At 46.3% G+C, this 13,731-nt stretch overlaps 1 protein-coding gene across 1 annotated transcript in view; it reads right to left on the bottom strand.

Moving 5' to 3' along the window:
- CAP2 (cyclase associated actin cytoskeleton regulatory protein 2) overlaps nucleotides 1-13,230 on the bottom strand; it is a 138,468-nt gene extending 125,238 nt beyond the window's left edge. Inside the window, exon 1 of the mRNA XM_032341181.1 lies at nucleotides 12,830-13,230. The gene's annotated coding sequence lies outside the window, so the exon portion shown is untranslated. The remainder of the gene's footprint in view (nucleotides 1-12,829) is intronic.
- Nucleotides 13,231-13,731: the final 501 nt, after the last annotated feature.

Raw genomic sequence — 13,731 nt, 5'->3', positions numbered from 1 at the left:
GACCTAGGTGGCAATGAACCTTAACCAAAGACTGCTCTGAGAGCCACAGCTAGGGGCCATGATAGGGGGCAAAGGAGAACAGTGGTTTCCACTGCATCAGAATCACGGGGGAGGGGGCACCTGGGTGGCTCAGTCGCTAAGCGGCCTTCAGCTCAGGTCATGGCTCCAGGGTCCTGGGATCGAGCCCCGCATCAGGCTCCCTGCTCAGCTGGAAGCCTGTTCTTCCCTCTCCCACTCTCTTGCTTGTGTTCCTTCTCTCGCTGTGTCTCTGTCTAATAAATAAATAAAATCTTTTAAAAAAAAAATCACTAAGGAGAAGCAGTGGGGGTTGGGGGGGCGGCGCAGAGAGTGCTTCAAAATGCAGGTTCCTGGGCCCCGCGCTCAGCAATCCTAACTCAGCTGTTCCGGGTACTCCCAGCGATCTGCATTTCTCAGAAGCACACTTCAGAGTAAAAGGAGCCACACGTTGAAAAATCCTGTAATAGAAGCGCAGAGGAATGCTGCGGGAGCATATGTGCACGGGGTTGGGGTAGAGAAGGGCGGGTACTCACGTGAGCCCCGGGAAGTCAGGAAGCTCTTAACGTTCAGTTAGGTGCTAAGCTGAATCTCAGAGGATGAGGAGGCATTACTGCCTTCTCAACGCATAGTTCGGAAGAAGAGAGGTAAGTGAGGGTAAAAGCATCTCTGGGCTGATGCACGTGCCAAGGCACTGAGGTCTTACAGCTAGAAAACATCTCCGGAGCACTCACTCTGGGCCAGAAGGGAAGAGCACAGGGGAAAAGAGCACAGGGGAAAACCCAGGATGGACGGGAGCTGGCCAGAGCAGCGGATGCGGCTGAGGGGAGACGTGGGAATTCACTACAAGGTGGCAGCGGACTGGAGAAGGTCAGACCAGGTCTGGGGTGCCGGAGATCTGAGACAGGGCCACGCGGATCAGCAGGGCGGGGAGGGGAAGAGAGAAGGCAGGATGTCTTGGCTGCCTTCCCTCCGGGTCCGGTGGTGCAGGCGCTAACCCAGAGAAGGCTTGCAGGTGGCCAGCTAAGGGGAGGACCTCAGTTTTAGACACCGAGTTCCAAGTGCCTACAGGGCTAACAGTAGGGAAAGGGAAAGCCCAGAGGGGCTTCTGGGATGGAATTATACAAGCTTTACCTTACCTAATAATAACAACTGCCACGGGAGTTTTGGAGAGCTCGGAGGAGATGATGAAGGGGAGCTTTGAGAACTAGAAAATGATGCCTGAGTGTCACTGTTATAATTTATCTCTGAACGTGCCCCAGCACCCCTCACAGGGATGTGTTCATGATTGCACAGGTCAGCGCATCTCCGATCCCCCAAACACGGCGACCAAGGACATTTGCGCACCACAGTTCTAAGGGGAGGCCATAGCGCATCTCAACGGCGGGGACACTAGTGACAGGAAGCAGAAAAGGGGCTCGCATCTTATATGGTCAGTTATTTCTCACCACCTGACAAAAAATCCCTCACTCCTGAAACCCCGTCGTTTCGGTGTTAAGAATACCTTGTCTCTCAGGAATAACGAAGGCAAGAAGGTTTGCTGAAACTCTTTCTGATCTCAAAACTTTCTAGCCTTCACTGGGAGATTTATATTTGGTCGAAGAGCAGATACGGCAGCTCTCTTAAAAGGAAAACCCCCAAGGACCAGTTCTCAAGAAAAGGGCCAGTTTGGTGCGTTTTGTGCGTGGACATTTGTAACAAATGTGAACATGATGGTTTGACTTGGAACAGCCCAGTGATGGATTTGGCCCCAGGCCCCTTCCACTTCTTCATGAGTCTCCAGCCCCAGGTCTACTTCCATTGTTGACTTTGATTTATTACTTGTAACAAAATTGGTGTTTTCAAATAGAGCAGGGGACCACCAAAAGATTGCAGGTTCTTACCCCCCACCTTGGACTAGGAAGCCCAAAGTAAAGGGGATACAAAGAGAACGGTGGGGTGTGGGGTCACGGGGAAAGGGGCCACAGGAAAGCATCAAAAGGAGGAGGGAGCTACCAGTGTGGGTCAAGAGGGAATCACCCACTCCAGCCTCTCTCTAGATGGTGTTCAAAACTCAAGAAGCAACTTCCAGACTCAGAAAGACAAATGACAGTTGGGTGAACTGAGGAAAGTAATCAAAACGTGAAAAGGAGACTTAATTGGGAATGTGTTCCTGGGTGTTTTTTGTTTCTTGTTTTCCTCTTTTCTCCCCAGGGTTGACCCAAAGTTGGAACTATGCAGGGGGTTCAGGCAACCAAATCTCTGAAAGAACCCTCCTCTTTTTGGCCAGAAGAGCTGGAAAGGAGTCTCTGTAATGGAAAAATGAACAGAAAGTCCAGGGGGTTGTGGGGGGACGGGGGGGTCTATTTTCCTCTCCCAAGTGTGGCTGTGGGCATAGAGCTGCTCCTCAGACCAGCAGCAAAATAAGCACCTGAAAGCTTCTCCCGAGTTGCTACGTGGGGAGCAGGGGAAAGAGGTCCCTGTGGTCCAGGATACAGGGAGAATCTCTATGAGCGGTTTCCCCCTCCTTTTTTCTCACTGCTGAACCGTGAGGATGGCCCTGGTCTTAGGGGACTAGACCACAGCAGTGTGAGCAGCTAAAACTACCAGAGAAACCCAGTCTTTCTGGCTAGAAGCCCAGGTCGGGGTAAGGTCTCTTAGGGGCAGGACCCAGTGAGAGGAATCCCGGAGAAGACAGAGCCAGAGAAGGAGATCCCTTTCTTCTGTGCAAGAGGCAGCACAAGCCCCAGTCTCGCTCGGAGCTGCGCACGTGTGGGACGGATCCGGAGGCTTTGAGATCTGAGCTGTGGGAGAGTCCACTGCTCAAGCCTGGGCTAAACCCTGAAGAGCACTTCCATGCGACCCAAAGCAGCACAGCAAAACCGCGCTGGCATCGGAACCATTGCTCACAGAACGCAGGCTAGAACTGGGCTGACTGCCTGGTGAACAAAAGAAAACAAACCCACAAACAAACAAACAAACAAACAAAATATATAGATATGCATTTCAAAATGACTCAGAGTCTCACAATGCAATGCCCCAAATGCCCAGAGTCCAACCCAAAAATATTTGGCATGCAAGGGACTGGGAAAATGTGATCGATTCTCAAGAGAAAAGACAGTCCATTGATGGCAACCCCCCCCCCCAACCAGTGACACAGATGTTGGAATTACCAGATAGATTTCCTTTTTTTTTTCTTTAATGGTTTGTGGGGGGTTTTAAACAATATTTTATTTATTTATTTGACAGAGAGATCACAAGTAGGCAGCGAGGCAGGCAGAGAGAGGGGAGAGGAGAAGCAGGCTCCCCGCCGAGCAGAGAGCCCAATGTGGGGCTCCATCCCAGGACCCTGAGATCATGACCTGAGCTGAAGGCAGAGGCTTTAACCCACTGAGCCACCCAGGCGCCCCACCAGATAGATTTCTAGGACCTGTTTTAACTGTGCTCTGGGAGATAAAGGCAAACACCCTTAAAATGAATGGAACGACAGACATTCTCAGCAGAGGCACAGAACCTATAAAAAAGTAATAAGTGAGTATTTTAGAGCTGAAAAATACAATGCAAAACAATGCATGGATGAACCCAACAGCAGGATGGCAACTGCCCTGGGAAGTCACTGTGTACTTGGTGGTAGCGATATTTGATCTAAGAAGAGACAGAAAAGGAACTGAAGGAAAAAATGAACAGAGCTTCAGAGGTCTGTGGGGGTGATATTAAATAATCTCACTATATATATATATATATATAGGATATTTTATATATCCTATATATTATATATATATATAAAATATTATAATTAAATATGGTGTCCTTGGGATCCCAGGCGAGGACAAAGAGATTGAGATGAGAAATATACCCAAAGAAATAATGAGCAAACATTTCCCAAACTTGGTGAAAGCCACACGTTGACAGATCCAAACAATACGATCTGTCTGGTTATTAAACACAGGCACGCACACACATCATTGACACTGAGGGCCTCCAAAGGGGAGATCAAGAAAGACCAGTAAAGTGAAGACGTAACTGTTTAAAAAGAAATAAAACCTGATGGGCTATCCATCATTCCCTTTTGAGAGGTGTCACAAGCATCAAGACCTTTCACTCTGAAATGTCTTCCCTGAATCTAGCAGAACCAGGAGTCCCTAGAACTCTGGCAGTCAGCAAATTGTTTCCTTTACCAACACTGAACGTGCAGAAAGGTTTGCCGTATTACTGACCCCTTGATTTTTGGTCTGAAAACAGAGGAAGGATAGGTTATAAAAGGGATTTTCAAATTTTCACTAGTAAATATCCAGAAAGCAATTTTGTAAAACCCTCCTGCCCATTTCTAGATTGACATGTAAAAAATGTCACCAAAATGTGAATGGCTGCAAAGAATGTAACGGTTAGCATTGTTACCACTGATGCATAAAAATAAAATTATTTCTCATTCTCAGCCACTGAAATTCACACTCACTGCAAAAAAAAAAAAAATACTGGAACAGGCTGCTTTTTGACAATCACAAATTTTGCATAATTACATTTTCTCCTCAAACTTTTATTTCCATTCTTCTTGCCCTGTAGAAATGTATCCCAGTATTATTTATTTTATGCCTTAATGTCTTTTATTCATTATTCTATCATACTTTTCTGCAGCAAAACTATGTTTATAAACTTCAATTTAAATTCAAAGTCAAGGGGTACCTGGGTGGTTCAGTGGGTTAAACCTCTGCCTTCAGCTCAGGTCATGATCTCAGGGTCCTGGGATCAAGCCCCACATAGGGCTCTGCAGGGAGCCTGCTTCCCCCTATCTCTCTGCCTGCTGCTCTGCCTACTTGTGATCTCTCTCTCTGTCAAATAAGTAAAATCTTTAAATTCAATGGCAAAAGAAAAAAGCTCTTCTGATTGCTACCATCAGAACTCTGAATGCCACTTATCTAGACAACACACATATTACAAATGGTGACAAATAATTACTAAATGTACGTAAAAAGTAATTTTTATTGGAAAACCCTCTCTCTCGAGCACTTTCATTTTTCAGTGGTTTTTTTTTTTCATGCATCTGTGGATGAATAAATTTATTACCAGAATGAGTCAAGGTTGAACATCAATTTCTCAATTTTTGTTTTTATCAAAGTAAATGCTGGGAAACTATGTTCACATAAATGAGAAGATGGGAAGGGGTGACATTTTGTCATAGAAATGTCACTCCGTTCTTTGAACTCCTGAGTGTACTAACATCACACGGTGAAGAAATATCAAAAATTATTTGAGTCACCAGTGTACGGAGAAGCCAGGAGGACTGATGAGTGAGCTTCCTCCCCACTCATCCCTCTGCCTTTTCTCAGCCCGTCACTGTCTTGGACGAGGGCCAGTTACAACTCTGCAGACATAGCAGTTAACTTGTAGAAAACTGATGGGAAAGCAGGTGATTGTTGTCTATAAGCACATAAAGAGTTTTGCCTTGTGAAGGTTGGACTGACTTCCTTCTCCCACCGCGGAAGAAGCCGGTTTAACACCAATTAAGCAAATTCATTTCAACGTTCCCGTAAATGATCTCCTTTGAACTGACTACAGACCTTTCCAGCTCTCTCATTTTTTAGTATGTTTAAAAATGTTCATTTTGGGGCTCCTGGGTGGCTCAGTCAGTTAAGTGTCTGCCTTGGCTCAGGTCATGATCCCAGGGTCCTGGGATCCAGCCCCTTGCACATGGGCTCCCCACTCAGCAGGGAGTCTGCTTCTCCCTCTCCTTCTGCCACCCCACCCCTTCCTTGTGCATACTCTCTCTCTCTCAAATAAATAAAATCTTTCAAAAAAGTTCATTTTTCATTTGTATGAGAGTCCTGATTTCATCCCTTTCTAAATTTGTCCTTTAATATCGGTTTACAATTTGATTAGATCGATCTTCAATATGTGTGTGTGTGTGTGTGTGTTTGGTTTTTGTTTGTTTGTTTTAATTATTTTCATTAACATACACTGTATTATTTGCCCCAGGGGTACGGGTCTGTGAATCATCAGGCTTACACGTTTCACAGCACTCAGCATAGCACAGACCCTCCAGAGATTTAGAAAACACATAATTTGAGATGTCTGGGCGTTGGAATCATTCACTTTCACTCCCCTAAGGCTGATATTCTGAAATGTCCCCCTTTTCTTCCTTCCCCACTCCCTAAATGACATCCTTGGATAGTGGAGTTTAGTAAAAAATAGGTTAGAAACAGGACTTCTTAGTCAAATGAATTAGGAAGATGGATTAGAGATACAGGATTTTCTTAGGCAGAATGAGAGAAAGGTGCTTATGGAAAAGAAGGCAGGAGACAGAAGCTCATCTCTGGGGCAGGCCGGCTCTCAAGAAGACTCCTCTGGAAAAAGGACACAGGGAAGAGGAGGACTTGAAAATTCACTTTCTCAAAACACTTGTGTGCAGGTACCTCGGGGAAAGTCTCTGAATACAGTTCATGTACACAGTTTGAAGACTTTTGGCCTAAAGAAGCTCAATACTGGGCCCCACCCCTAATGCCAGCCCCACCTAGACTCATGGGCATGAGAAAACCTCTTTCTCCAAGTTGTCAGGGGCTGGAGAACTTTCATTAGATAATCGTCCACCTTCCACGCAGACGAGACACTGAGGGAAGGACGAAGGGAGAGACTCTTCTGAAGTAGGACAGAAGACGCGGGGCCGGAGGGCCGTCCACAGAGGGAACTTTGAACAGGGGAGCGTACCGCGAGAGCACCGAGAGACAAAGAAGCGAAATGGAAATGAACGGGGAATCCGAATCACAACTTTAAGGATTTTGGCTCAACACTTGTGAACCTGCATGGGACCCCTGACGATCTCCAGCCACAGCTTCCAGCATGCTAGAAGATGATACTAGAAGAAACTGTGTGTGGTCAGCCGAAAGCCAAGCTACCAACTGGACGGAGTCTTCTTCCAGCAACCTACTCGCCACCTGACGCTGGACGGGAGTGAGCACAGGCCCCAGACAGTGTTCAGTAGATGAAAAGACCACCCTCCTATCTCACCAGCCCCCTACCTACACGCTCCGGGCTTCTAAACTGAGGATACACAGAATGGACAGCCTCCGCGACACATCAGACTGTAATCAGACAGAAATATGCTCTCGCCACTACAAAGCCTATTGCACCTGATTCTGGAAAAATTCAATCCGCTAGTTGTCTTACCGTGGTCCATTATGACTGCTTCTTATTGTTTTAAAATACTCAATTTATCTCATAAAAATCCAGAGACTCTGAGGTGCCTGGGTGGCTCAGGGGGTTAAAGCCTCAGCCTTCGGCTCAGGTCATGATCCCAGGGTCCTGGGATGGAGCCCCGCATCGGGCTCTCTGCTCAGCAGGGAGCCTGCTTCCCCCTCTCTCTCTGACTGCCTCTCTGCCTACTTGTGATCTCTCTGTCAGGTAAGTAAATAAAATCTTTAAAAAAACAAAATCCAGAGACTCTGAACACCTGGGTCGCACAGTCAGGTTAAGCTTCTGACTCTTGGTTTTGGCCCAGGTCATGACCTCAGGGTCATGAAACTGAGCCCCACGTCAGGCTCCAGGTTGAGCACGGAGTCTGCTACAGTTTCTCTCTCCCTCTCACTCTGTCCCTCCTTGTGCTCATCTATGTGCTATACGTTTGTCTCAGCCGTCTCCAGCATCTAGCTTCTCCAGGGACCACCTGCCTTTTTAAAACTACATGGAGATCACCTAGCTTCAATCTCCAGACTCCCAGAACTCTCCTGTTCCTCTCTCTTTTTTTTTTTTTTTAAGATTTTATTTATTTATTCGAGAGAGAGAGAACACGAGAAGGGGGGAGGGGCAGAGGGAGACACAAACTCCCTGCTGAGCAGCGAACCCAACGTGGGACTTGATCTGGGGGCCCTGAGATCATGACACTTAGCCAACTGAACCACCCAGGTGCCCCTCTCCTGCTCCTTAATACCCTATCAAAACTCGAGTGATTTTGGATCAGACTCGTATATTGTAGAATGGCCTTCAAATTCTGAGAAGCTGGGGACTATGGGAACTTCAAGTTACCTAATTTATCCTCTCATTAGATAGATGTGAGTTTCTATCTTGGGACTACTGAACCTCCTTCACTTGGTTAAGTGGTCAATGAGAAGCTAGGATGATTAGATGTCTAACTGATGAGACGGGTCAGGTGAAATTATTATTACTAATCCATAATAATCAGAAGTTCTTCCTCTGGTTTTAGAACACTTGCTATGTCAATTCCTACACAAGGCTGTATCCTGCAGTCAAATGCTCTACCCCTGGGCTATACCCCCACAAGGCTGTATCCTGAAAAGGAAACTGGCCTCTTTACATAACTGCTCAGTAGAAGAAGATGTTTTCCATAAGTGAGAAAAGGGTCTACTTAGGAAAAACAAAACAACATGAAATTCCCCTGATATAAAAGCTCATGTGAAAAGATAAATATTGCGTGATTTCACGGACATGAGGCACTGAGAACAGGCAAATCCCTAGAGACAGAAAGTGGAATGGTGGTTACTAGGGGCTGGAAAGGGAGGAATGGGGGTTATCATTTGATGGGAGCAGAATTTCAGTCTGAGGTGATTAAGAAGTTCTGGAGACGGACGGTGGTGACAGTCACGCAACTTTGTGAATGTACTCAATACTGCTGAATTGTACACTTAAAAATGATACAAACAGTACATTTTAAGTTGTTTACTTTACCATAATTAAAACAAGAAAAGAAAACCCTAGAAAAATCCCTTATAATGGCCTGCTCTGACCTGCTTCTTCTCTTTCTAAGTAAAAGTAGAAATAGCCAGGATGAAATCCAAAAGCTCACAGCCCGAGTCAGGGCAGGCTTCAAAAGTGCCCAGGGCTAACATGCCAGGTTTCCAATTGGCTCCTTGTTACTAGAATAACCAAACTAAGTCATGTCAGAAATACTGGCCTGCCCAGCAGGGATACACATACAAGGAAAATGTTAGTAAGGTTTAGAAACCACTTAGGACCTTGCTGAAAGTCTTGTCCCTCTGACTTAATAAAATTGCTCTCTGTCCCATCCTAAATCCAAGTGATAAAAGGGAATGAAGATGCTCGTGGGGTATGGGGTCCTGCTGTGAAATTAGCTGTACAGTTTCAGACCCACGCTTTTCCACACTTCTTGGGATATCACATAATAGATATTGCTATTAGAATCTAAATGGAACAAGAAAATAGGATCCCAGTTCTTTTCACTTCGTTTGGGGAAATGAGGAAGATGGAGACATACCATTAATGTACAAGTCAGAAGAAGAATCAACTTCTTCTCTTCTTTTTGTCATTAAAATATATGATATAGCCACATTCACACAGAAGAGCTCCTGCACATCTGTGCCAAGACACAGAGAAAAAGTCTTCATAGCAATGCACTTTGCAAAACATGGGAACTATCCCAAATGCTCGCCAGTAAGAGAATGGATAAATGACTTGTGGAATGTTTGCCAACAAGGGCTACGTAGCTACCTGCAGCAATACGGACAATTCTTAAAAGCTTAAGGTTGAATTTTTTTCTAAGTGAGAATATATACACCCCTTTCATAAGTCAAACACCAAGAAAACCTAAACAGCCCATTGTTCAGGAATACATACATATGTCATAAAGCAGTTTTACAATAAAACTAGGGATTAATTGACACAAAATTCAGGGTTGGAGGGACCTGGGGAATGGCACAGGAGAGGAGCACGAAGACGCAACAGGACAGGTGACAATATAGAACGTTTTTGTTTTGCCTACTTTCTGTTTGTTCTCTTTAACAGCTTTACTGAGATGTAACACATAGGAGACAATTCACCCATTTGAAGTGTACAGTTCATTGATATGTGTAATCATCACCACAGTCAATCTTAGAACATTTTCATCAGCTCAAAGGAAAACCCTGTAGCCTGTAACTATCACCACCACTAATTTACTTCCTCTCTCCATAGATTGCCCTGTTCTGGACGTTTTCATAGGAACAGAGTTAAACAAACTGTGGTCTTTTGTGACTCGCTTCTTTCACTTAGAATATTTTTTTTAAAGATTTATTTATTTATTTGACAGACAGAGATCACAAGTAGGCAGAGAGGCAGGCAGAGAGAGAGAGGGAGGAAGCAGACTCCCCGCCGAGCAGAGAGCCTGATGTGGGGCTCGATCCCAATCATGGCCTGAGCCGAAGGCAGAGGCTTAACCCACGGAGCCATCCAGGCACCCCTCACTTCCTTCTATGGCTAACTACTATCCCACTCCGTGGGTAGACCACATCGTATACATTCATTCATCAGTCGATGGACATTTTTAGCTTTTAGTTATTATGAATGGTGCTGGCATAAATATTTGTGTATAGGATTTTGTGCACATATAGACTTTCATTTCTCTTGGATGTATATACCGCGAAGTGAAATTGCTCTATCATATGGTAATTCAGCTGAACTTTCGAGGAACTGCCAAACTGTTTTCCAAAGCAGCTGCACCATTTGACATTCCACCATCAATGAGTAAAAGAGTTCCAGTTCCTCCACATCCTCACCCACACTTACCAGCTGATTTTTTTATTCTAGCCATCCTACTGGGTATGAAATGGTATCTCAGTATGATTTGGTTTGTACTTCTCTGATGAGTAATAATGTTGAGCATCTTTTCCTTACTTACTGGCTGTTTATCTTCTTTGGAGAAATGTCTATCCAGATCCTTTGACAATTTTTTATCGGTTATTTATCTTTTCATTACTGAACTGTAAGAGCTCGCTACATATTTTGGATACAAGCCCTTTATCAGATTCATAATTCTAAAATATTTTCTCCTACTCTGTAGGTTATCTTTTCACAATTATCTAGCTCTTAAACCCTAGTTTTTAATGAGGTAATGGTGGCCATTTGAACACAATGGTTATAGCTTATATATGCTTAGCCTGTTATTTTTATGTATAAAATATTATGTAACTAATAAAAAAACAGAACTTCACATACAAAGATGTCTGTTAGAAAATATTCAAGACAAAATGAAACACTCTAATACCCAAATCAGTTAATGCTACTTTTGAAGGTATGTAAAAACTCTTGGGTATGACTCAGGCACTCAAATAATCTGGCCCATGAATCCCTTCAAAAGCTCTTCCTCAAACTATCACTAGGCTCGTGGAAGTAGCAAAGTCCTACCAACAGAATGAACCTGCCTCAATTTCCTCCTGTCTTTATGTCTCCCCTTCCTTTCTCAAGCTAAGAATTATTTTTACATGTTTAAATGCCTGAAAAAAAAAAAAAAAGACTTTCTTTCCTGGAGAAATTTATATGAACTTCAAATTCATTGGCAAATTTTTTGAGCCAAGGGCTAGAGTGTAAATATGGAGGTTTTGCTGTCCATGTGATCTCTTCAGAAGCTACTTAACTCTACTGTTGCAGTGAAAAAAGGCAGCCGTAGACAATACACAAAGGAATGGTGCGGCTGAAACTTATGGACTCTGAAATTTGAAGTTCATACAATTTTCACCACGTCAACAACAAGCACCAAAAACCTCTTTTCTGCAAGTCATGGCCACTTCGATGGTCACCCACCTGACTTCTCAATGTCTTTTTCTCTTGAATAAATATGATACCTTGATTCTAATTCTATTAAGGATTTTTACATATGGGAATTCACGGAATAGCTTTTCTTTCCAAAATACACTTTATCTTCAACAAGTCGTGATTCAGCCACACTCAAGCTATTGAGTCAATTACTTTGAAAAACTTTGACTCCCTGCTCAGGACAGGCTGTGAGTCAAATACTGTTCCCACCTGAAAGAAGTTCCAAAAACCCCACCCCTGCCCTCAAAAGGCTTATAGCCTAGTTAGACTTTAGTAACTTAAGAACAATTTCCTTAATCTTACATTAAGTGAGCTCAGGTATTTTACCAAGAATTCTAAGGCACGTTCCTTAAATTAAAAGAAACCTACATAGGCAGTAAAGAAATAGTACCTGCCAACAATTCTGGTAAACCATGGTGCCTGAGTCCCATAGGCTTCTGCATTGCCAAGACTCAACAGAACCAAAGGTTCTTGATGTTTCGCTAAACGTTCAAGCTCCGATGTGGCAGTTTGGACCCAATCCTAGCTCCATGTCCTAAATGCTGTCACCCATATCTACTCTACAGAATGCATCAGTTCAAATACAGCTAAAAGTTGCAGCCTGTTTGTGATGCCGGACAGCACTCCGAGGAGAATAAAGGAAAGGCCATCTGCATATGCAATCATTAGCCCTGAAAGCGCTGCTTGCCGGGCAGCCTTCGACCCAAAGCGGTCAGGGACCCAGCTGGGGAGAGGCCCTATTCCGGGCTGTCCCCTCAATGCCTCAGTTGCCTTTGCATTTTTTCAAAGTGACTCATTGCCTCTAGACAGGTTCTGCAGACTAGCCAGGTCCTTTTCTTTCCAGCACTTTCCAGTCGCGGTGCCGGGGTCGGATCCAGCCCGGTCACAGTCTCCCCCATCTCCCCCCACGCCCCACCCCCCCGTGCGGCTCGCAGCCCAGCGGGCGAGGACCCCCAAAGTTCAGGCGGGCCTGGGGCGGCAGCGCGGGGCGGGTAGGCCCCGGCCGGCTCCCGCGCGCACCCCGCCTCCCCGCGCCCGCCCCGGGGCGCCCGCAGCGGGGACAGGGCGGGGGCAGGGCGCCACGGCGCTGACCCAGATGGGGCGGCCGCCCCCGCCCCGCCCCCCGGCCCCCGGGCCCCGAAGGCTCCCGCGCCGCCTCCCCGCCCGCGCGCCGCCGCCGCGTCCCGGCCCCCTCCCCACCCCAGCCCGGGGGCGCAACTTCCGAGCGGCCGGCCGCGGGGCGCCCCCCGCACCTGCCCCCGGCCCTCCCCGCCCGCGCCGGCCCGCAGCTCCCGGTTACCTGCCGGGTGTCCCGGGGTCCCGTCCCCGGCGCCGCAAATCCGAGCCCGGCCACTCGCGCCCTCCTCCCCCCCGGAGTCGGAGCCGGTGTCAGTCACGCCGCTCCCGGGGAGAGTCGCCGGCGGCTTCCGGGAGCTCCAAATACAGACGAGCGCGGGGGAGCGCGAGGGAGGGCAGAGCCCCGCGGGTGCGGGGTGGAAATAAAGGCGAGCCGGGAGGAGAGGGGGCTGGAGGGAAGGAGGGGCAGATGGGCCGTGGGAGACGAGAGAGGGACGCGGGGAAGGCAGGGGAAGGGGGAGAGAGCCTGCCAAGCGCCCGGCTATGGAAGAAATGGATTCACCGCGTCAGGCAGCCTCGCGAAGAAGTCTGGAAAGATCCGGGAGACTCCGGGCCGAAGAGCCGCAAATAGGCTGGTTCCGCCAAGACTTTGCAGAGATAGGACGGATACTTAGGAAGCAAGAGACGGGCCTGTGTGCCCCCACACCCCCATACGTCAAAAAGGGTCCTGGCTGGACAGGGAGGTGGACGTCTGACGGCACTAGCTAGCCATCAGGCTCAGATGCATTCAGGTCTTGTCAAGACATTTTCTAGCATATTTTAGAAAATGCATCTAACATACAGCATCTTTAAAAGAGAATAAATGCCCAATTATTTAAAAGCAAACCTATCCCAAAGCACTCTACTTTTATGTCTATTTGTGGCCATATCCCCTTTATATATTGATTGGTTATAAGTATAAAATTAGAGGCCTCTCACATTTTTGTTAACATGAGTAGAAGGAAAACATTGATTTTCAATTTTCATCATTTATTTCAGTCTGAGAAAGTGGACTTGAAGCTCTTCATGGAATAAATGCCAGGAAAATAATTACAGAGGAGAGAAGGAGGGGGGTGGAAATTGATA

The sequence above is a fragment of the Mustela erminea genome, chromosome 4 (assembly GCF_009829155.1).
Source record: "Mustela erminea isolate mMusErm1 chromosome 4, mMusErm1.Pri, whole genome shotgun sequence".
NCBI classification, from domain to species: Eukaryota; Metazoa; Chordata; class Mammalia; order Carnivora; family Mustelidae; genus Mustela; species Mustela erminea.
The sequence above is the reverse complement of the archived record's forward strand: the minus strand, read 5'-3'. Positions and strand labels throughout refer to the sequence as shown.